Source organism: Hylobates moloch, unplaced genomic scaffold (assembly GCF_009828535.3).
Source record: "Hylobates moloch isolate HMO894 unplaced genomic scaffold, HMol_V3 SCAFFOLD_9, whole genome shotgun sequence".
Taxonomy (NCBI): Eukaryota; Metazoa; Chordata; class Mammalia; order Primates; family Hylobatidae; genus Hylobates; species Hylobates moloch.
The window spans coordinates 114,020,341-114,044,476 of NW_026652284.1; the positions used below are offsets into that span (position 1 = coordinate 114,020,341).

The following is a 24,136-nucleotide window of genomic DNA, read 5'->3' on the forward strand; positions in this document are numbered from 1 at the left end:
GTGGTCCCCCTGAGGCCTAAGGACCACATTCCTAATTAAGGCTCAAGCTGCGTGGGAAGGACTAGGGCTGCCTGGAAGAACAGCTCTGCCACTCTGAATGGCTCTTCTGCAGCTGCAATCCCCTGCAAGGCTGCCCCCGTGATCACTAACCTCACGTGGCAGGGGCGTGGGACAGGTGGGCCCTCTACACCCTCTCATCAACCCCTGTCCCTCTCTGTCTTCATTCTGAGCTTCTTGGTTATTTAATTTTTGTTTCTCTCCCTTTCCTTTTCATGCTTATTTTTGCCCTTAATATGGAGTGCTCCTCAATATTAGGACCGTGGAATCGGTTTTCTGTGATGGGGTTCCCCAAGCACTGAAAAAGAGATCATAAAGTTACTCAGAAGAGGCAAATGTGTGATTCTAGAATGTAGGGCTTTATAGGAAAAAAGAACGAGGGTGGCTGAAGTCCTTAAGTGCAAAGATGAATGCCTTCATATATAAATTAAATTACATTGAAAATAAAATAATCTTAAAATGTATACATTTCTATATAACTAAAATGTGACTATTTTAAAATTCATGTATGTATATTAATAAAAATTATTAAGACAATAAAGATAGACTACAGGTAACAAAGTGTGAATAGGATTTTCTGTACTTGAAGATTGCAAGAAAAATAAAAACCAATTACACATGGAATACCCATTTAGCATCCTTTGTGCCCTGAACATCCAAGAGTTTCCTCTTCTGAAGCCTGAAGGAGGCGTTCACAAATGTGGTTTGTAGTAATTAACATTGTTCTTTACTAAATATTTCTAGCTCTCTGCCCTCTGGTAAGATTATGTTTTCTTTTCTTTTTTTGAAATAGGGACTCACTTTGTTGCCCAGGCTGGAGGGCAGTGGTGTCACCTTGGCTCACTGCAGCCTTGACCTCCAGGTTCAAGTGATCCTCCCGTCGCAGTCCTCCAGGTAGCTGGGACTACAGGTGCATGCCACCACACCCGGCTAATTTTTGTATATTTTGTAGACACGGGGTTTCTCCATGTTGCCCAGGCTGGTCTCCACCTCCTGGGCTCTGCTTGTTGAAAGTAAGTATGGGGAAGTGATCTGCCTGCCTTGGCCTCCCAAAGTGCTGGGATTACAGGCATGAGCCACTGCGCCAGGCCAGATTGTATTTTCTAACCTTCAGATGTGGCCATGTGATGGGTGTTTGCCAATGACAAGTAAGCAACAGTGACATGTGTTGCACCTGGGTGGGAGCTTTGAGGGCCGGTGAGCAATTTGCCAACTCTTCCCCCTGCAATCATGGTCATGAATCTGACAGGGGCTGCCCTTTCGGCCTGGCCCTGGAGGGAAGACAGCATGGAGCACTGCCCTCGATGGGCAGCCAACCTAAGAGGGAAGTAAAAGTCGGTGCCTTTAGGTCTCTGAGATGTTGCATTATTTCTTACACAACACAACCTCGTTCATTCGGACTGATACAAAATACTATGATGTTTGTGTAGACACGTGACTCTTACTTTGTGTGTCTGGCTCTTGACCATATACTTGTTACCTTTTTGATTTCCCACCACTCTACCTTCTAGAGAGCAATGCCCGTTCATGGTCTGAAGGCCCTCAACACACATTTTCCTTCTTTCTGCAGCATTTCAGAGAAAGCAGGCCCCAGCATGAGAGTGTGTTTTGCCTCCTTTCCATCCCAAGATCTCATTGCAAAAAATCTCTACTCTGGCCCTGACCCCAATCCTTTCACTGCTATTGTGTCAATATGTTTTGTGAGTGTCCTGCCCTCTACACATTTGACCCACAGCATTGTTGAAAGTAAGTATGGAGAAGTAAAGGTGGATGGATTATAATTTCCCTCGATGGGAGTTTGAGGTTGTAAAGGGATTACCGTAGTTTCTTTTCTTTTCTTCTTTTTTGAGATGGAGTCTCGCTCTGTCACCCAGGCTGGAGTGCAGTGGCGCGATCTCAGCTCACTGCAAGCTCCACCTCCCGGGTTCACACCATTCTCCTGCCTCAGCCTCCTGCGTAGCTGGGACTACACCTGCCACCACGCCCAGCTAATTTTTTGTATTTTCAGTAGAGATGCCTGCCACCACGCCCAGCTAATTTTTTGTATTTTCAGTAGAGACAGGGTTTCACCGTGTTAGCCAGGATGGTCTCAATCTTCTGACCTTGTGATCCACCCGCCTCAGCCTCCCGGGATTACCATAGTTTCTTAATTTTCTAGAGACATAAATTTTTCAGGGACCTGTTGTTGTTTCCAGAGTCAAGTTTATTAATGCACCTTTTAACCAATCAACGTTGTTCTGGTGGAATCATGGGCATAGTCGCACCAACATTTTGGTAGGTGTTGTGCCAACGTTGGGCACTTTAGTGAGAAGGTACCATGGGTTCCAGAGATAGTGTTCTAGCTGGGGTCCTCCTGAAATCAGAAGGAGCTGGGATGCGGGCGTCTACCTAGATGGTTTATTTGGCACGTTATCAAGGAGTGAGGAAGCAGGGAAGAAGGGAGAACACCAGCGCCAGGTGTGTTACCGAGGATGCTGCTGTGGACTGTGGAACGCGGTTTCTCCAGGGCTGTCTGCGAAACACTCAGGATGCTGCTGGGAAGTGTTAGCAGGGAGGGAAGGAGGCTTTTGGTTCCCACCTTGCCTTCTTAATTGAGGGCACCCCCAGGGCTGCTCACACCCCTTTATGTCTGATCTATGCCTATACATATAGGCTGGAGGAACATCACTGTAGGAGCGGTGCCCTTCCAATGGCACAGAAAGCAGGGCCATGCTGTGCATGTTTGAGGCAAGATGCTGCTAGCACCAGGGGAACAGAAGTCCCCTGGAAACATCCACACCAGTGGCAGCCATCGTCAAAGGTGAGGCAGAGAATGACAGTCACAGTGACAGTGACAGTCATGTCTGCTTCCATATGATGATGTGATTTGCAATAAAACGTGTGTGCCCAGTAGTATTGAACATGCTTGTATTCCTAGAAAGGCAAGCTGACTGTCAGTTCTGTTGCCAAAGTGCATGGATGTGGGTGAGGTGATGCGGGATGTGGGTGGGGTAGCGCATGCTCTCTAGAAGGTAGCAATCTACCTTACCTTTCATAAGGAAGTCATCAGATCCTGAATGTTTAGGACTGGGGAAACTGAGGGAATGCAATAAACTTTCCAGGCACTATGTTCTTGGCACTTACCTGAGGACAACCCTGCTCCCATTTGGCCTGGATTTGGGGTCCCTTCCTCCTCCATGGTCCCTTTAGGCCGTGTTGTGTGTCAGGACGACCTACACGTGAACTCCAGAGGATAGGCCTGCTAGGGATGTTGCTGCAGTTCTGGTACAGAAACAATTGGATGCCCTTAAATGCACATGCCTTCCCATGTAATGCCTTGGCAAAGTGGAAATGAGCACTCAGAATTGCCGCTGGCAGGGGTGCTGCCGGGTTCGTGTTTCTTTATGCAATGTGCCATCTGTAGGAAAGAAATTGATTTTTTAAAATAAACAGGCTTTGTGTAAAATGTATACATATGTATGGTGCCATTATTAGGCTTTGCAAATGCCTTTCTCCCACTGAAGAAATGCCAGCGCACGGGGCTCCTCCACTGCCGATACTCAGGCACTTGTGACTGGGGTTTGCCTGAGGGAGGAGGCAGGAAGTTTGTGACCCCTTTCACAACCTTCTGAACCCATGAGCCTCAGAGAAGGGAGGGCCCTGGGTGACCATCTTACCTGAGAGGCATTTAATGGGGCTTTTCCAGGCAGGAAAAGAGCAGTGAATGCTGTTCTGCTCTTGGGCAAAGGCAGACATAACCTGAAACATCGATATTGATATGGGCACTGGGCCAGGTGCAGTGGCTCATGCCTGTAATCCCAGCAGCTTGGGAGGCTGAGGCAGGAGGATCACTTGAGGTCAGGGGTTCGAGACCAGCCTGACCAACATGGTGAAACCTCCTCTCTACTAAAAATACAAAAATTAGCTGGGCGTGGTGCCACATGCCTGTAATCGCAGCTACTTGGGAGGCTGAAGCAGGAGAATCGCTTGAACCTGGGAGGCAGATATTGCAGTGAGCCGAGATCATGCCACTGCACTCCAGCCTCAGCAACAGGAGTGAAACTCTTTCTCAAAAAATATATATATATTGATATGGGCACTTGGGGCATCTGGGATCAAAACAGAAATGATACCCTAACATATTGGGGTCTTCATTGACTGTAACCACAACATGGGTTATTAGCATGATGTGGCTGCTTACAAAAGTGGAGCAGCAGAATTCTAAGATGACCTCTGTGATGGTGACTTTCACGTGTCCACTCAGCTAGGCTATAGTACCCAGTCATTTAATTGAAACCTAATCCAGGTGCACTGGGCAGGTATTTTGCAGATGCGGTTGACTTTAAGAAATACAGATTAGCCTCGATAATGAGGGTGGGCCTCATCCAATTCATTGTAGGCTGTAAGAGCAAACGCTGAGGTTTCCCTGAAAGAAAGAAACTCTGCCTCAAGACTGCAGCATCAACTCCTGCCTGAGTTCCTAGCCTGCTACCAAGCCCTGCAGATTTCAGATTTGCCAGGCCCACAGTCATGTGAGCCAATTCCTTAAAATAAATTTCTCAACATTTATATATCTATACATAGAAAAATAGAGTATATGTCTTAATAGATATATCTAAATCTATGTCTCTCTATATAATCTACACTCATTACTTCAAATCACTTTCCCTGAATATTTATTTCCAGCCCAGACATCTATCTGATGCTCTCAATCAGGGGTCAGCACGCTGTGGCTCTCTAGCCAAATCCAGCCTGTCATTACCTTGGTAAATCAGTTTTACTGGAATACAGCCACATCCAGTGATTTACACATCATCTGTGACTGCTTTCCAGCTGCAACAGTGGAGGTGAGTAGTTGTAGCAAGGATTGTACAACCCGCAAAACAAAAAACATCCTCTCCTTGGCCATTTTCACAGTTTGCTGATCTCTGCTCTAGACCCAAATATCCAACTTCTCTGTGCAATTTACATGGCCTTCCCATGAGACCACAAACCTTCTTCTGTATAAGACCAACTACCTTCTTTTTCTTTCTGTATCTCAGGGACAGCATCCCCCTCCACCATTTGTCCAGACCTGAAGGCCTAGAGTTGTCTTTGACTTTCTCTGCATCTCCCCACAACCCAACACCCAATACTACATCCAGTCCAACAAATCCAGTCTCCTCAGTAGCCCTTGGATACCTTCCCCAGCACCCTGGCACTCTCCCTGGGTTCTCTCTAGTTGTCTGTGACAGCCTTCACAATATCTTCTGGCTCCTTCTCCAGCCTGGTCCCCTCTCGTACTGCCATCAAAGGCTCTTCCTGGAAACGAAACAAAACAAAACAAAACAACCAAGAGGATCTTCTTGTCTCATGACAAGAGACTTCTATGAGACATGGTTTAGAAGTCTGGCTTCTCATTGTTCTCTCCGAGGCCATCCCTGCCTGGTCTCTCCTCCCTTCTAGGGATTCCCCCCAACCCTGTCCAGCACAGCCCTGTGTTCTGGCTTTGGTCATTGTCTCTCCGTTTCCAGTATCTGCCTTGTTCCTGCTGAACTCTGAGATTTGCACATCCTGCTTCCTCCCTCTGTTCTGCTCTCAGCTCTCGCTTTGTGGGTAGACTCCAAGGGAACTTCAGTCCCTCTGGGGACATTGCTTTCTTTCTCTGGGGAACTTCCCATGTTCCTCTAGACTTGGCTCCTGCCTTGGGCTTTTCTTGTCAAAGATGTTATACCCCATGTTGTAACTTCCAGTTATCTGCCTGTGTCCTCCAGTAGTCCACCATCTCCACCAGGGCGGGGTTCATCTGTTTGCTTGCTGTGGTACCCACAGGCATTTTTTGAGTAAATGAAATGGTGAGCAGATGGGGGTTGGTCCTACCCAGCTTCCAAGAGGCAGAGGGAAGGACTGTTTCCGTATCACCAAAGCACAGAGGAGCTCAGTTGTTCTCCACGGGATGAGGTGACAGGACAATAGGGAAATAGAGATGTGGCTTCTGTGCCTGGGGAGAGGCCCAGTAAGGTGGGGGAACTCCCTCTTCCTCCTCCTCCCACTCTGGAATCTTTAGGAGCAGAGGCTCCTCTTTCTGGTCAGATTGATAATCTCTTTGGTCTCCTCCCCTCCTCTTCCCTCCCCTTCATCTTCTCTTCTTCTCCGCTTCTCATTTCCCTCTTCTTTCCCTCCACTCCACCTCTCCCCTCTCCCAGTCCTCCTCTGCTTTTCCCATTTCCCATTCCCTTCCCTTTGTTTTTCACCTCTCTTCTTATGTCTTGCCTTCTTCCCCTCTTCCTTTCCCTCTTCTAGTCTCCCTTTCCTCTTCTACCGCTCCCACAGGTGGGCAGTGCTGAAACATGTTGCCCCACTACTATGTAACCTTTAGCAGTTTTGTCTGCTTTGAACAATTTTAACCCAAGTTAATAACCTTGTATTATGTTTATGTTGAGCCCTCCCATATGACAGGCGTGTGCTGAGCCATTGACATGCTGACATGTGTTGCCTAATCACATTCACAGTGTTCCTTTGAAGTGGATATTATTATTTATAGATGAGCAAATTGCATCACCTGTGATTCAGTAGGTGCAAGACACTGTGGAGAATGGAAAAAAAATCATTTAATACATGGTCTACTGCTTTTAAAGGACACATAGCCCAACAGAGTGCTACAAAAGCCCCCCACAGTCTAAGGCAGATTCTAAGAAGGGGGGCATGCCTTAAGCATGTATCCTGCTGTGCCCTCCCCACCTTCTCTGCTGTTTGCTTTTTCCTCACTCACGTCATGGATCTTGCAGCTTTGACTGCTAGATTCTCATCAGAAACCTCCAGCCCCAACTTCCGCACGAGATACTTTTGGGAATGCATTTTTTTTTTTTTTTTTAATGAGATACGGCCTCACTCTGTTGCTCAGGCTGAAGTGCAGTGGTGTGATCTTGGCTCACTGCAACCTCTGCCCTGAGCTTAAGCGATCCTCTCTCCTCAGCTTCCTAAGTAGCTGGGACCACAGATGTACATCCCCATGCCCAACTAAGATTTTGTAGTTTTGGTAGACACAAGGGTTCACCATGTTGCCCAGGCTACTCTCGAACTCCTGAGCTCAAGCATTCTGCCTACCTCGGCATCCCAAAATGTTGGGATTACAGGCGTGAGCCACCGCGCCCAGCTGGGAATGCATATCATTTTCTCTCCAGTTTTGTGGAGTTTCTGTAAGACATCCCCATTCCTTTTTAGAACTGGGGGTATGATAGAATCAATAAATGAGTAAAACAGTCATCGAGGCACCCAGAGTGCAAGGCACGATGCTGACATTCTGGGCTGGGCTGGAGAGAAGTCCATGCCTGCCGCTTGCTGAAGTGTTAACCTGGTGGTCATTTCCCAGCTCCAAGCCCCATTTCTACAAATTGCACAGCACTGCTTCTCAGCAGATTGGTCAGAGGATTAAAGACCTGGTCAAACGCCTGGTGCTATCTGGCATTTGGTTGGTTTTTGGTTAACATTAGTGCCTCTTTAATAACTGGTCTGTTATGGGTTTTCCTTGAGCCTTCGGTTGGGCAATTCCAGCTAATCAAAGGCACTGCTAAAGGTTAAGTTAATGAAACCATGATCATATTGTAGCTTTTTACCCGCTTGCCAACAAACACCTTATTGAGGATAAGCCAACTCTGGGCCATGCTGAGGTAAAAAGCAGTCTTGGGTTTACCCAGTGGATTCCCTCGTGACATCAGACAGACAGACTAAAGAACAATTAGCACTGGACACCTCCGCACGACGCTGAGGACAGCTTTCAACAAGCCGGCAGCTGCTGCACTCCCATTAGTTAATGTCACCGTTCCTGCATTTATTCTGAATGATAATTGCAGTATGTACCAATGTGTATTTTTAACTGCTCCTCTTAAAAAAATGGAAAGAATGTCCTTCTCTTTCTACAGAGGCTCAGCTGCAGCATTGTTGCCCCAATAAAGGAAAAGAAAAAAAAAACAACAAAAAACCCAGAACAATCCTGGCCTAGCGAGTGGCCAAGTGAAACCCCAGGCTCTCAGCCTGAAAGGAAAATAATGTAGCTGTGTGTTTGGAACCAGTCTTAACAGTGTGCAGTGTGCATGTGTAGGGTATGGTGTTTGTGAGGCCACACACATTCCAAGAATAATTGCTCTAGGTTGTTTTCAGTGAATAGTGGTCTTCACACATATCCTCTTGGACCCTTGTTTTTCGTTTTTTTTTTCTTTTTAATTTTTGTAAGGAGTGAGGGAGGCTGGGCGCAGTGGCTCATGCCTGTAATCCCCGCACTTTAGAAGGCCAAGGTGGGCAGATCACCTGAGGTCAGGAGTTTGAGACCAGCCCGGCCAACATGGCGAAACCCCATCTCTACTAAAAGCACAAAAATTAGCCAGGTGTGGTGGCGGGTGCCTGTAATCCCAGCTCCTCAGGAGGCTGAGGCAGGAGAATTGCTTAAACCTAGGAGGCGGAGGTTGCAGTGAGCAGAGATCGTGCAACTGCACTCCAGCCTGGGCAACAGAGTGAGACGCCATCTCAAAACAAAACAAAAGGAGTGAGTGAATTACAAGCTATGAGGAAATGGCCATGAATCAGGCAGCTAAAGTTTTGGTGACCTGTTTATGTTTATTTTTATGTTACCTGAAACTGTATTTTGTAATATTTTTAGATTTATAGCAAAGTTGCAAACATACCCTTTGCCTAGCTTACCCTAATGCTGACATTTTACATAACCATGTTGCAACTATGACAACTAAGAAATTAATACTGGTCTAGTACCCTGAGCTAACAGACTTCATTTTGTTGGTACCTATTATTTCACTGATGTCCTCTTCCTCAACGGGATCCAACTCAATCCAGAATTGCACATTGCATTTAGTTGTCATATCTATGTAGTCTCTTCTGATCCAAGGGCTTCTTAATCTTTTTCTTTGATTCTCTAAAGAATTTTGAAGACTATTAGTCACGTAGTTTGTAGAATGTCCCCCTGTTTGAACTTGTCTGATTAGATTGGGGTTATAGACTTTTGAGAAAAATATCATGGAGGTGAAGTGTTCTTCTGGTTGCATGTTAAGGTGTATGTGACAGCAAGCAAGATAACTTATCACTGGTGATGTTAACCTTGATCAACGTAGTGTCCACTTGGTTTCTATATTTTCATTTCTATACCTCTTTCTTTGGCAACAAGTTACAAAGTCTAGCCCAGTATCAAGAGGAAAGGAATTGAGCTCTGCCTCGTGGATATGTATGTGACACATTATTTGGAATTCTTCTGAAAGGAAGATTTGGGGAGCCTGGCCTTAAAGATGGATCTGTCAGTATGTGATTTTGGGCCCATAACTCAACCTCTCTTAGTCTAACTAAGATTTTTCTTCTAAAAAAAGAGAAGTTGCACAAAGATGCATTCCATGGTGTGGCCAGCTTGAATGCCCAGTGCTTAACCTGTTGTTAGGGTGACAGATTCTGAAATTAGAAAGATGAAGCTTTAGGTTTCAGGTCCACCACTTGCACACATGCCTTTAGATAAGTTTCTTAAACTCTATAATATTCAGGTGCCTTGTCTATAAAATGGAATGAAACTGATACTGAAATATCACCTGTAAGGCATTTAGCACAGAACTTTGTGTGTAGGGACGCACAAGTTCCAGCTGTTATTTTGATCGAATAGCAGCTCAGTTATACACTAGTCGAAAGCAGTGTTTAATGGTATCTGATGACTGTATAGAATTATTTCTCTTCTTATGATATTGAAAAATATTTTAGGACTTTTTCCAGCTTTGCTGAAATGTAGTATCTATAGTAGTAGCATCACAACACCAACCTTAGCTTAACGTCTGACTTTTACACAATTACAGTTTTGGCAAAGTTAACAGAGCCCATCTTGAATGTCAGGTGGAAAACATGGCTTTGGGTCAGCCCAACCACTGGGCAGCAGAACATTTTCATCTGTGCCTCAGTTTCTTCATCTGTCAAATAACCATGACTATTGTAGCTCCTAGCACAGTGACCACGACCTGGTGAAGATTTATTCCTGAGCTCAATAGCTGGCCCAGCCATCATAAACTGCTTATTGCAGAAGAATAGATGGGCACACAGCCATTAACTCTCAGAAGGCAGTGTTGTGCTGAGCCCCTGTTAGCCTCAGTGGGAAAAGCACCAAGTTCAAGAGGCCAAAGAAAGGACCCAGAGCCAGCAAATGAGACAAGAGGCTTATGTACAGGGGGCTTATGTACAGGGGGAGGGAGTCCAGTGGTGGTGGGCTGGGCAGGAGAACTGCCTTATGTACAGAAAAGATCTAGTGGCAGTGGGTGGGAAAAGATAACTTCACGGCCCAGTGGTGGTGAGCTGAGCAGGAAAGCCACAACCACCTACAAATATTATGCAGTTCATGCATGATTTTCACTTAAGATCTGATATGGTTTGGGTCTGTGTCCCCATCCAAATCTCATTTTGAATTGTACTCCCATAATTCCTACGTGCTGTGAGAGGGACCCAGTGGGAGATCATTGAATTATGAGGGCAGCTTCTCCTATACTGTTCTCATAGTAGGGAATGAGTCTCATGAGAACTGATGGTTTGACAAGGGGAAACCCATTTCGCTTCCCTCTCATTCTCTCTCTTGCCACCACTATATAAGAAGTGCCTTTTGCCTTCCTCCATGATTGTGAGGCCTCTCTAGCCACGTGGAAGTGTAAGTCCATTAAACCTCTTTCTTTTGTAAATTGCCCAGTCATGGGTATGTCTTTATCAGCAGTGTGAAAACAGACTAATTTCCTCTCCATAATGACCTCTGCTTGGCAACCTTCATTTAACTCCAAACTCAGGGCTTTAATCTCCTGTATGGAACTGTGTTCCATGAGCGGGGGCAGTGTGGGGACTCAGATGTTTACCACAGATAAGGAACAAATGAATCTCCAGGTTAGTACTCCCGGATTCCCTTGCTTGGAGCACCCATTCAAGTGCATCTGCCATACAGGATCATTGTAAGCGTATGCTTAAATGATTGCTATCAGATAAGTTTACCCTATAGGTGCAAAGTCTCATGACACCCAAAGTGGATGAGATTATGACAGTGGTTTGATTTCAGATAACATAGTCCGTATGCATAGTAGAAACAGACCATGAGGGACTTCAAAGGTGATTATCATTTCCCTGTGAAAAAATAAAAGTACAAAGGTGACTAATGTTAGGTAATTAATGGAAAGTAAAGGAAATTATCTAATGAGAATGATTAAGAGCCTCTATTTCACAAGTTACTCAGTAATAATCGGCTAATAACAAAAAGTGAAGCAACATAGGGAACACTCACGATAAATTGTTTAGTGTAGATAATAATAAGGACATGACATGTGTATTAGTTCTTATTTCCACTGCTATAAAGAAATATCTGAGTAATTTACAAAGAAAAGAGGTTTAATTGGCTGACGGTTCTGCTAACTATACAGGAAGCATGACTGGGGAGGCCTCAGGAAACTAACAATCGTGGCAGAAGGTGAAGAGGAAGGAAGCAAGCATGTCTTCCATGGCCAGACCAGGAGGAAGAGCGGGGCTGGGAGGTGCTACACACTTGTAAACAACCAGATCTTATAATAACTCACTCATTGTCATGAGAACAGCACCGAAGGGGAAATCCACCCCCGTGATCCAATCACTTCCCACCAGGCCCCTGCTCCAACATTGAGGATTACAATTTTATTTGTTTGTTTATTTATTGAGACAGAGTCTTGCTCTGTTGCCCAGGGTGGAGTGCAGTGGTGCAATCTCAGCTCACTGTAACCTCTGTCTTCCGGGTTCAAGCAATTCTCCTGCCTCAGCCTCCTGAGTAGCTGGGATTACAGGCATGCACCACCATGCTGAGCTAATTTTCGTATTTTTACTGGAGATAGGGTTTCACCACGTTGGCCAGGCTGGTCTCAACCTCCTGACCTCAAGTGATCTGCCTGCCTCGGCCTCCCAAAATGCTGGGATACAGGCTTGAGCCACCATGCCCCACTGAGGGTTACAATTTGACATGAGATTTGGGTGGGGACCCAGATCCATACCACATATCAACCTGCATACCATGCTTGGGACTGTGAAAATACATGAGTATGTAGACAGATTCTACAATGGAATGTGTAGAAGTGAAAGCATCCTTCTGTTAAGACAAATAAAATGTAATTTGGTAAAAGTTAAACAAACCTTTTATTTTAAGTTTCCAAACAAATCTTCCAAGTTAGGAAAAACAGAAATAAATGTGATCCAAATTTCTCACTGTTTGGGAATAAATAGATGTATACTCGTTCTGTACACCTGCTCCACATAAATATTTTCTAAATTTCCCTCTTCCTATATATGCCCCTCAAAGCTCCTCCATAAAATTAATACAGTCGACAGAACTGTTTGTAAAAGACAAAAAGAAACAATTTCAGGACTCTATACAAAAAGGGAAAGATAAAGTTTTTTTTCTTTTTTTCTTTTCATTCTTCAGCAGCTTGTTAGAGTCTCAGAGCCTGTGTTATTGAAACCCCAGGGTGACAAGCATGATGGTGAATCTATTGCCAAGCCTGAGCCCTTTAATGAGTGCATTGATCAGAAAAGAGAGGCAAGAAAGCAGAGTCCGGTGACACCTGAATGAATATAAATTTAGCTCCGATTGAAGTTCCTCCACAGTCAGCCTGCTCCACGCTGACAGTGTTATCGAGAGGAGAGAAAAGCAATTTTTGTCTTCAGTCTTGATTCTCTTCATGCTTTTGGCAGTTTTTAAGAAGAACAAGTTATGACTATTTTACTTCTAAAAAGCAGTGGGAACTTGTCAAAGATTTCCTCCCTGGAAGTGACAATTGAGAATGCACCTACTTGGTGCAGATCTTGAATCTGAAATCAATCCAATGGACTGGAGAAAGAAGTACTTTCAAACTAGTCGAATTGTCAGGAAATTGGTCAGGCTGCCTCAGCAGGAAGCGAGCACCCCATCACGGGAAGAGTGCAAACAGGAGCAGGCTAGCTAGTTGGAAGGATGTTTCAGAGGGGTTCACACATGAAAAGGAGGCCTGCAGGGAGGTGGAGGGCTTGATACTGAGTCACCTTGAAGATGACGCCAATGTTAGCCTTCTATCATTCTAGACAACCAGCCAGCAAAATGATAAGCATCACAGGTTTTTGGAACTAAACAGATGGATTTTTAGATTGTGGCTTCTCTCTTGTGTGACATTGGGCAACTTACTGTCCCAGTCTTTACATAAAGACTCTGTCTCTTTATAAGTCAAATGGGGATGGAAATATTACCTAACTCATAGGTCTGGAGAGTTTAAATTGGATAATGCCTGAATATAGACTGCTCATCTCAGTGCCTGGAGAATAACCTCTTCTCAGTGAATGTTCTTGTGATTAGGATTGCCCAGTGATTTGTCTTCAGATTCAACTTTGTATATTGAGCCCTTTTTGGATGCTTGACATTTTTGCCCTTGTTATCTTACGTAAAATCCTCAACCACCTTGAGAGGTATGGCTGTTTAACTTCACTTTCCAGAAGAAGACATGGAGGTTCAGAGAGGCTCAGTGACACCTTCAAGGCCACATCGCTCCCTCAAGTAACTGTTTGTTGTTTTCTGAGTTATCACACCTAAGGTGCCCAGCACAAGGTCTAGCACACAGTAGGAGCTTGATAAAGCGAGGGTCTCCAAGGACTCAACTCCACTCTGCTTGCACAACTCAGCCCCTTTCCACCATCAGCCCCTCCCTTCCACCCTGCCTTGAGATGCTATCTCTTGCTCATCTGCTTCCCCTGCATTTTCCAGCCCCTGACTCTCCTCTCTTCTCTCCCCTTCCTCTCCCTTCAGACTTTGGCACATCAGCGCCTTTTGATTTCTGTAGCCTCTTCAGAAGTATTTTTGACACAAACAATAGTCCCATCTTTTGCTTTTCCAAGAGGCATCAGCACAATTGGAGCAGACACTGGTGACTCATTTTGATCATCGCCTTTAAGCAATTCACTCTGTGAGCCTGGACTTGACAGGCCTCACTGTGCCGTGAAATCTAATACTATTTTTATGCCTTTTAATCTATCTTTTAACAGCCTCCTTGTTTAGAACTCTGCGCCCTGGATTCACGGAAAGCACGTTTTTGAGAGTGGTGAGGACAAACTTGGCCCGTCTTAATCAAAGGCTCGGGAAGACCCAGTCTGGGGTCCTTACCCAATCCTCAACTCTTCTAATGCCTTCCCCCACTGCTTCCTTCTACAATGGCCTCAGCAGGAACCTTCCTGGCTGCTTGACAGAGCCGCTGGCTGGCTTCTTCTATCTTAATAACTGCCGAGCTCTCCAAACTAGGATGTTGTCAAAATGTTTCTAAAGTGCCAGAGTTGTTCCATTGAGTCACTGTCATTGGAAAGTAATTATGGAAATACATTTTCTGGGTAAATGTCAGGGAAGGGGCTAGTCACTTCTTTCTAAAAGACCTCCTAGATAGCCCCAGGCCAAGTGACAGGCTTCTCTCCTGGGTTCTTTAAGAACTGAGTGCGTATCTTTGTGCTTATATTTTATTTAATGTGACAAGCATTCATGAGGGATTTACATGAAGCATTCTGTTATATTTGTTTAAATGTCTTTCTTCTGGACTATACTGTGAGTTTCTTTGTCTTATTAGGAATTTAGGGTGGGGACGCAGCATGCTGATCCCAAAACTCACCTCTGCTCTCTGGAGATCCAGACCAAGAGAACTGTACATACAAGAATGAAAGCCAAGGCTGGGTGTGGTGGCTCATGCCTGGAATCCCAGCACTTTGGGAGGCCGAGGCAAGTGGATCACAGGGTCAGGAGTTCGAGATCAGCCTGACCAACATAGTAAAACCCTGTCTCTACTAAAAATACAAAAAATTAGCTAGGCGTGGTGGCGGGCGCCTGTAATCCCAGCTACTCATGAGGCTGAGGCAGGAGAATCACCTGAACCTGGGAGGCGGAGGTTGCAGTGAGCCAAGATTGTGCCACTGCACTCCACCCTGGGCGACAGTGTGAGACTCTGTCTCAAAAAAAAAAATACGGGAAGAAACACATTCCATTCATAGAATCACTGGGAAAGCAATGTGTATTGTTTACTGCTGAGATTTCTGGGAAAATGGAGCTAGAGAGTGGGATGGAGGCTTGGGTCCAATGGAGATTCTTCGACTTCCCCTGGTACCTAACCCTGGAGCCCATGTGCTCTTGGCCAGGTCCCAAGAGGGATCTCGAGACCCTCAACACCACCATTGAAGTGGATGAAGGTCAAACAAGACCCCATGGGGCAAGCATGGGAGCAGGAAATGAAAGAGAAGGCAAGGCTCCAGGCCTGGACTTAAGGTTGTAGCCTTTCAGTTGGCGTGTTTTTCTGAAAGCATTTAGAAGCTACCAACTGTTTAAATAATGGTCAGCTTTCACTTCCAGTCATAATGAAGTAACATGGACTGAACTTATCCTCCCACTTTAGATAGCTAATCACATGGACAAAATATATGAAATAACAGTATTCATACACTAGAAAACAGGCAGTACAGGACAGTAATCCTTGAGAAAAAAGAACACATGGGGCAAGTTCTAGGAATATTTCTCCATTTTGCCTGGAGAGAGTTTCCAGACTGCTGTGCAAGAAGCAGCAGGTCAAACTGAGTCCAGTGGTCTCCCTAAGTTTAGGAGGCAGGACTGAGAATTTAGGGAGGCCAATGTGGCTGGGATTCTTTCAGCAGTGTTCCTGAAAGGGGCGAGCTTCACAGAAAAAGAGCTTTGGAGTTTTGTGGAAGAGTCCTTTTTGAGTCTTCAGCTGAGTACTAATCAGCATATGCACTAAAGAAAACTACCTGAGGCCAGGGAGGAAAAAACAAACAAACAAATGAACAACAACAACAAAAAACACCCAGAAGGAGTAGATAGAAAAATTTCTGGAGCCATGCAGGACCGGGAATAATTCATGTTCCTGACAGCCATTATAAGATACCTCATATGGCCCAGGGCATCAGGTTGAGTATTCAAAAGAGGATTGTCTCATTGATGGGGCCAGATTAGTTTGTGTCTCTGCCTAGCAAAGCATAGAAACAGGCCTTGAGAGGATCAGTTTGTTTCCAACTACTCTAACTGGTCCCAAGAACAAATCTGAATAATACTTACAGGAATACAGAAAAAATGTAATACCCCAAAATTAAAAGTCACCAACATCTAGCTTCCTACCAAACAGCACTAGATACTCAAAGAAAAATATAACTCATAATAAAGATTTAAAAATCAATCCATAGAAACAGACATTAATTAAATGACACAGATAATATAATTAGTACATGTGGAAATTAAAATGGCTATTATAAATACATTCTGTATATTTAAGAAGATAGAAAAAACATGAGCATGTTAAATGGACATGTAAAAGTTATGACAAAGATCCAAATCAGATTCTAGAGATAAAAAATACCTGAGATGTAAAATACATGAGATGCCACTAAGAGCTAATTCAAGGCTACAGAGGAAAAGATTAGTGAACTTGAAAAAAAAAGCAGTAGAAAACACTTAAAATAAAACAAAAAAAATACGGAAAATAAAGTGAACATCGATGTGCATTATCCCATCAGTGTGCTATGGGGTAGTTTCACAAGATCTAAGATATGTGTAATTGAAGTCCCAGAAAAAAAGGGGAAGACAAGGATATTCAAAGAAGTCTGTTCAGAATTTTTCCAAATTTGATAAAAACTATACACCCCTAAATCCAAGAAGCCCAGAGAACTCTCCAAGCTGAAGAAACTTGAAGAAAATGACACCAGTGCACATTGTAATCAATTTTCTTAAAACCGATATAAAGAGAATATCATAAAAGTATCCAAGAAAAGTAGGTGCATTATGTGCAGGGAGACAACAATGAGAATGACGACAAACTTTGTTGGCAGCAACACAAACCAGAAGACAATGGGGCAACATCTTTAAAATACTTAACAAAAAGACAAAATACTTAGAATTCTATACTCAGCAAAAGTATCTTTCAAAAATGAAGGCCAATTGCAGACAAATAAGAGGAGATATGTGTTTAGATATACATTTTAGAAGGGTCACTCTGTTCACAGGGTAATGAATAGATGGGTAGGAAAGACTCAAGGGAAGAGAGTATTTTAATGATCTCGATATCAGATGATGAGAGCCTAAGTTAAGACAGTTATTGTAGGAATAAAGAAAGAGATGAGTTGGAGAGATACAGACTGTTGTTTGCCTAGGAAATATTACTCTTCCTTCAATGCACACTTTCAGTAGCAGAAGTTGTGACTTCTTCATCTCTGATTCCTCAGGACATAGAATAAGCACACTGGTGGCTCTTAGAAAATATCATTTGAATTCTAGTCACCTTTCTTTGTGCTGACTCTTGTCCATACCTCTCAGTTTTGTTTGTTTGTTTGTTTGTTTGTTTGTTTGTTTGTTTTTGAGACAGAGTTTTGCTCTTGTTGCCCGGGCTGGAGTGCAAGGGTGCAATCTCGGCTCACCGCAACCTCCGCCTCCTGGGTTCAAGCGATTCTCCTTCCTCAGCCTTCCTGAGTAGCTGGGATTACAAGCATGCGCCACCACGCCCGGCTAATTTTGTATTTTTAGTAGAGATGGGGTTTCTCCATGTTGGTCAGGCTGGTCTCGAACTCCCGACCTCAGGTGATCCACCCGCCTTGGCCTCCCAAAGTGCTGGGATTACAGGCATGAGCCACCTCGCCCAGCCTGTACCACTCAGTTTAACTAGTTACTTGCTTCTTCTTGAAATCATGTTGGCCATATATTTATAAATAACGATAATACAACCGAAATTATTAATTTTGAAATGCAATGGTTTGTTTTGAAGTCTTGCTCTATAGTAAACGTCATGAGATATACTTACCAATCTTTTCTTCTAGTTTTCTGTGTTTTCCTCTACAAAGCAACTGGAATTTATTTAAAAACGCTAATTAAATTGGATACTAGAATAGAGTCAAAAATAAGCAAGATTCAAAAATCTAAATTAATTTTCAGTTTGTAGTATATATTTCAAAATGAAGTAAGTCCATGCTTTTTTGATAGTAAAAATTCCTACCATTTAGGTAGCAAACATAACACTACTGAATCAAAATTATTAAAGTAGCAATTAGATTATTCTTTCTGGACGAAGGATGACTATTAATTAATGCATTAATATAGTTGTTCAACAAAAAGAATGAGAGTATTACCAATAATTATCTACTTATCCTTGAAGGTTCTGCTCAAATGCCCCCACAGCTTTCCCTGATTCCTCTAGGTAGAGAGGAATACCTATTACTCTTGCTTCTATTGTATTGTGTACATATTTTTGTGTTTTTCCTCATCTTGAACTCTCTTCTCCAATCCCTTAGTGAGCTACTACTACTCATTTTACTTTTAGTTTAGAAGTTCCTTTTTCTGAAAAGCCTTTCCTGAATTCTCATGTCTGTGCAGATGTCCCTTTTTTGTCTCTCATTGACCCAGATACTTCCCCTTGTATAGACGTTTCTTAGCTTTGTAATTCCCTCTCTATGTGCCTGCTCCTTCTCTCCACACTACAAATACAGTGAGCGAGGAGACCATATTTCTTATGGTCACATGGATCTCAATGCCTATTAGAATTCTTGGCACTTAGTAGGTTCATTTTTGAATGAATACATGTGTCTAAATTATCTTAGATCCTCAATTTGTAATGTTCACAGTACTTGGCACACAATATTTACTCAACAAAAAGTATCGGTTAAACTAATTTAAAGCAAAGTCCTTGCTTATACAATCTGGTGAAAGACACAGACACATAAATAGACCACAATACAACTAAGAATGTGCCAAACACTAAAAGAATAATTCATGATAATTGGAAGCTTTGGAAGTATAATAGAAGATTGATGTTCTTAACAAATGGACATGATGGTTAAAGAGGGAACTCTTGGCAGACAAAACATCATGGCACAGCAGTAAAACTTGCAGTGCAATGTATTCTGAGGACTGGTGAGCAGTTCTGTGTGATCATAGCATAGATTTCTCCGATGCCTGAGGCTGGAGTTGGATGAGGAAGCTGTGGGAGCTGGGGCTGGGTTAGATCCAATTTTATCACTTTCTTTTGCAAAAGAGTTGTCTGGGTGCATAAGTAAGAAAACCTGGGAAAGAAATATATATTTAGGTCAACTTGTGTGGGAGCCTTTGTATATATTATTTTACTTAATACAACAATCTTATGAGAGATTATACATTTTGTAGAAGGGGAAATTGAGGCTCAGAAAGTCAAAAGAAGCTGCCCAAGTTGACCTAGGTAAGTGGTAGTAAGTAGAGCCAGGATTTTAGACAGGCCTATCTGAATGAGAGACCTTCCACTTTTTTTACACAATCACTCCCTTGCCTGTGTCTTTTCACCCATATCCCTGAATAAGATATGTACACAATTTTTGGTTAAACCTGTAACAATGTTTATGGAATTATGACTATGTAAATATAGGTCCCTGCTAAGCTAAGTAGTGCACAGTTAGATCAATTTTCTCCTTCAAATTTTTCTTTTACTTGGAGTTAATAATTGCATTGATTTTCTATTGTTTATTTTCTACATGCCTATTATTATTTTTTAGTGCTTCCACCTTCCATCATCTGCCTGTAAATAGCTCTTCAAATATTTAACCACAGTTATAAGCTTTCAATTGTATTTATCTATTTATTTATTTTAAGGCGGAGTCTTGCTCTATTGCCCAGGCTGGAGTGCAGTGGCATAATATCGGCTCACTGCAAACTCCACCTCCCAGGTTCAAGTGATTCTCCTGCCTCAGCCTCCCAAGTAGCTGGGATTATAGGCGCTTGCCACCATGCCTGGCTAATTTTTGTATTTTTAGTAGAGATAGGGTTTTGCCATGTTGACTAGGCTGGTCTCAAACTCCTGACCTCAGGTAATCCACCTGCCTCGGCCTCTCAAGGTGCTGGGATTACAGGCATGAGTCACTACGCCTGGCTTAGTTTTATTTTTATGGTATTTAAAACCTGCTTCCTGCATCATGTTTTTCTTTCAGTCTGCATAGATCACTTTTTCAGTCTGATACACAATGGCCATTCTTTTGCTAATGTTGCTTTTTCTCAGTTGGATCCTCTATCTCTTAGATCCTGGGTCTCCCTTTTCTATTCCTTCATCTCTGTAAGTGCCTCCTTCAGTACTTCCTAAGAAAGGAAATAGAGAAGGCCATTTTACATTTAGTATTATTATTATCATCATTCTCATTATTATAGTGTTGGCAAGTCTGAAACTGCTCTCATTTCCTTGGAGTTGATTGATAATATATTTCCAGGTTGGTAAATCATACCATGAATTGGCTCACCCAACAGCCATTTCATCTTGCCTTTTCTGTGCCTTCCTATAATTTAGAGTCTGAGAAATTAAAAATATATTTCACAGGCTTCTGGTCATGATGCAGTAGCTGGGACTGGATTATCCCTCCTGCTGTAAACAAATATAAAACTGGATAAAAATATGAGATAACTATTTTCAGGCAGTGGGCAGTAGGTAATGCAAATCTGCAATTCTTGAGAGAAGGGAAACTTCTGAGATGAATCTTGCAAGTATCCAGCTCTGTGCTTAGAACAATTTCCTGGTTGCAGCACAGTAAGCTGGAGTCCAAACAGAAAGCATGGCCCCAGTGAGCTGACCAAACAGAGATCACAATTAAGAGTTATGGGCTCGAGGCAGATGGACTCCTCAAGGTGGGCCTTGAGTAGAGGAACCTCTGTGGAAAGGGGATTCCATAAATTGATGGAGAATCTCTAAGATTCTGTGGCTGAATTTTAGTTGTACAGGTACAGGATAAGCCATCCAGCCTTACCATATAGCACATACTATGCTGTTAAGAGCAGAACACAGATACGAGAAGTCAAGCAGTTCTTGGAAGGAGAAGTGCAAGGGAAGTTGGAGTTCTTGCCCTGTCAGAGTGGAGACATCTTCTTAATCCATCATTAATACCCTAGCATCTAGCCGAGACTCCAGAAAGCTTATTTCTTAACAATAGGGATCATAGCATGGACCTGGCCTAACCAAGGTCACAGAAAAGATCCCTAGAAAATACTGAGTTTAGTGTTTGATCCCTCCAGGTTAGAGAGGTTTGGAAAATACCTTGAGCTTTTCACAGACTTGAATGAACAAAGTGTTAAACCAAGCATTTAAAATTTCAGGTGATTAACCAGTAATTGAATGGCTTATTAATTTGAGAGGACAATACTGAAGCCAGAGTCTCTTCAACGTCTTTTCTACAACATTCAGCATGCAATGCAAATTTCAGTAGATATACAAAGAAATAGAAACATATGATTCATAGTAAAAAACAAAATGAAACAAAACAAAACTGTCAACAGGGACCAAATCTAAGATAATGCACATGTTGTACTAAGAAAAGACTTGAAAATTACTCTTGTAAAGATGTTTAAATAAAGAAAAGTTTGATTTTAGTTAGTGAGTAGATAAAAAAATTCAATAGAAAAAAATGTAGACTATAAAATTAAATAGTGGCCAGTTGCGGTGGCTCATGCCTGTAATCCCAGCACTTTGGGAGGCTGAGTCAGGTGGATCATGAGGTCAGGAGATCAAGACCATCCTAGCCAACATGGTGAAACCCCATCTCTACTAAAAATACAAAAATTACCTGAGTGTGGTGGTGGGTGCCTGTAATCCCAGCTACTTAGGAGGCTGAGGCAGGAGAATTGCTTGAACCTGGGAGGCAGAGGTTGTAGTGAGCTGAGATTGCACCATTATACTCCAGCCTGGGCAATAAGAGCAAAACTCCATCTAAAAAAAAAGAAAAGGCTGGGCGCGGTGGCTCACGCTTGTAATCCCAGCACTTTGGGAGGCCGAGGCGGGCGGATCACGAGGTCAGGAGATCGAGACCACGGTGAAACCCCGTCTCTACTAAAAATACAAAAAATTAGCCGGGCGTGGTGGCGGGCGCCTGTAGTCCCAGCTACTCGGAGAGGCTGAGGCAGGAGAATGGCGTGAACCCGGGAGGCGGAACTTGCAGTGAGCCGAGATCGCGCCACTGCACTCCAGCCTGGGTGACAGAGCGAGACTCCGTCTCAAAAAAAAAAAAAAGAAAAAAGAAAAAAAATTAAATAGAATTTCTAGAACTGAAACAAATGAACAGAAATAAAAAGTTCACTGAACAGGTCTAATAGATTGGAAATGGCATAAGAAAAAGTAGGTGAACTTGATCATAGATAATAAAAATTGCCCAATTTGAAGGAAAGAAGGATAAAAGATTGAATAAAGTTTAAAAGAACTCCAGGGCCCTGTGTGAAAATAGCAAATAGTCTAACACATCAGCACTAGGAGAGAAGCTAGTGAACAAAATGCAAAGAAAATATTTGGCCTGGCACAGTGGCTCACACCTGTAATCCCAACACTTTGGGAGGCCAAGGCAGGCAGATCATTTGAGGTCAGGAGTTCAAGACCTGCCTGACCAACTTGGTGAAACCCCGTCTCTACTAAAAGTACAAAAAACTTAGGCAGGCGTGGTGGCCAGCTACTCGAGAGTCTGAGGCAGGAGAATCACTTGAACTTGGGAGGCGGAGGTTGCAGTGAGCTGAGATTGCACCACTGCATTCCGGCCTGGGCGACAGAGTGAGATTCTGTCTCAAAAAAATAAATAAATAAATAAATAAATAAATAAATAAATAAATAAATAAATAAAAAATTGAAGAAACTATAGTCTCTAATTCTCCAAATTTGATGATTTATAGGTCCAAGCAGTTAAACTAACATCAAAACCTGATAAATATAAGAAGTTTCATCTCTAGTAGTATGATAGTCAAATGATTGAGAAACAGAGATAATGAGAACATCATGAAAGAAGCCAGAGCAAACAGACACATTATATGTAGGGGACAAGCATAAGAATTATTGCTGACTTGTTATCAGAAACAATGGAAGCCAGAAGATAATGGAGTAACATCTTTGAAGTGCTGAATGAGAAAAGCAATAACCAAACCAAACTGTCAATATGGAATTCTGTATTCAACAAAAATATCCTTTGAACAAGGGTGCAATAAAGGCATTTTCAGTTAAATTAAAATTTAGTGATTTTACCTCCATCAGACCTGTAGTACAAGAAATGCTAAAGCAAGTCCTTCAGGTCAGAGATGTAATATTCTATAGATGTTCAAATCTACAAGAGAAAATAAAAAGCACTGGATATAGTAAATAAGTAGGTAAATATAAAAGACAGTTTTCTTGTTTCTTGTAACTCACATAAAACACAACTGACTATTTAAAGCACAAACAAAAACACTGAAAGGTGAGGTATTACAATTATATCCTGAATTTAGTCATGAAGTAATAAGAAGACAAATTCTGATGTTCATCCTGAAAGACAAATGACGTGGAATTTTCAGAAATACAAATGTCTTGAAAATGCAAAAAGGTAAGAGAACTATTTTTCATTAAAGGAGACTAAAAAGACAGGAGAATCAAATGCAACTCATAACCCTTAATTGGATTATGGCTCAAACACACAGATACACACATGTGCGCATGTGCATGCACACCCGGAAAAAACAAGACTTAAATGGGATGATTAATGGAATTTGATTTGAATATGGACAACATGTCAGATAATATTATTGTTTCAAATAATTATCCAGTGTGATCATTGTATTGTGGTTTTGTAGGAAAATGTTTAGTTGTTAAGAGATTCACATTGCTGTATAATTAGTGGTCAAAATGCCGTGATTGGTGATTACAACTTGCCTTCAAATGGTTTAGGGGGAAAAAAAAAGTAAAATATCAGAAATTGCTGTCACAGCCATAGAAGCTCCCTGCTCCAATTTCCCTTTAAGAAAGCACTTACCAGTCAGTTGCAGAGTGTAGTCAGCTGGAAGTTTCTAGTCATTAGGTCCTTCAGGATCCAATTCTGCTTTTGAGCTGAGGCCACACTCTTCCCCAGCAGTGCCTAGCCAGTGACTGATTAGTGCATGATACCAGCTGCGCAGTGGGAAATCTTTGCTCTGGAGCTGCTTGTTAGGTCGGCTGAGACCTTGTCAGATCCTTATCATAGTCTGAGACACTCCCTGCCAGTGCTACTTCAATTCCCTAATGTCTCATAGACTCTCCTCTGGCGTCCTAACTCAGTCTCATCATTAGTGTCCTTCCAACTGGCATAATCAGTGACTCTA

The 24,136-nt window shown here is 42.7% G+C and overlaps 1 long non-coding RNA gene across 1 annotated transcript; it reads right to left on the reverse strand.

The window, feature by feature from the left end:
- Nucleotides 1-2,242: 2,242 nt before the first annotated feature.
- LOC116812721 (uncharacterized) lies at nt 2,243-23,909 on the reverse strand. Its single transcript, XR_004370762.1, has 4 exons — nt 23,812-23,909; nt 23,052-23,130; nt 3,181-3,454; nt 2,243-2,410 (listed from the first exon to the last, which is right to left on the reverse strand). It is a non-coding gene; the product is annotated as an uncharacterized LOC116812721 (long non-coding RNA).
- Between the last annotated feature and the right edge of the window lie 227 nt (nt 23,910-24,136).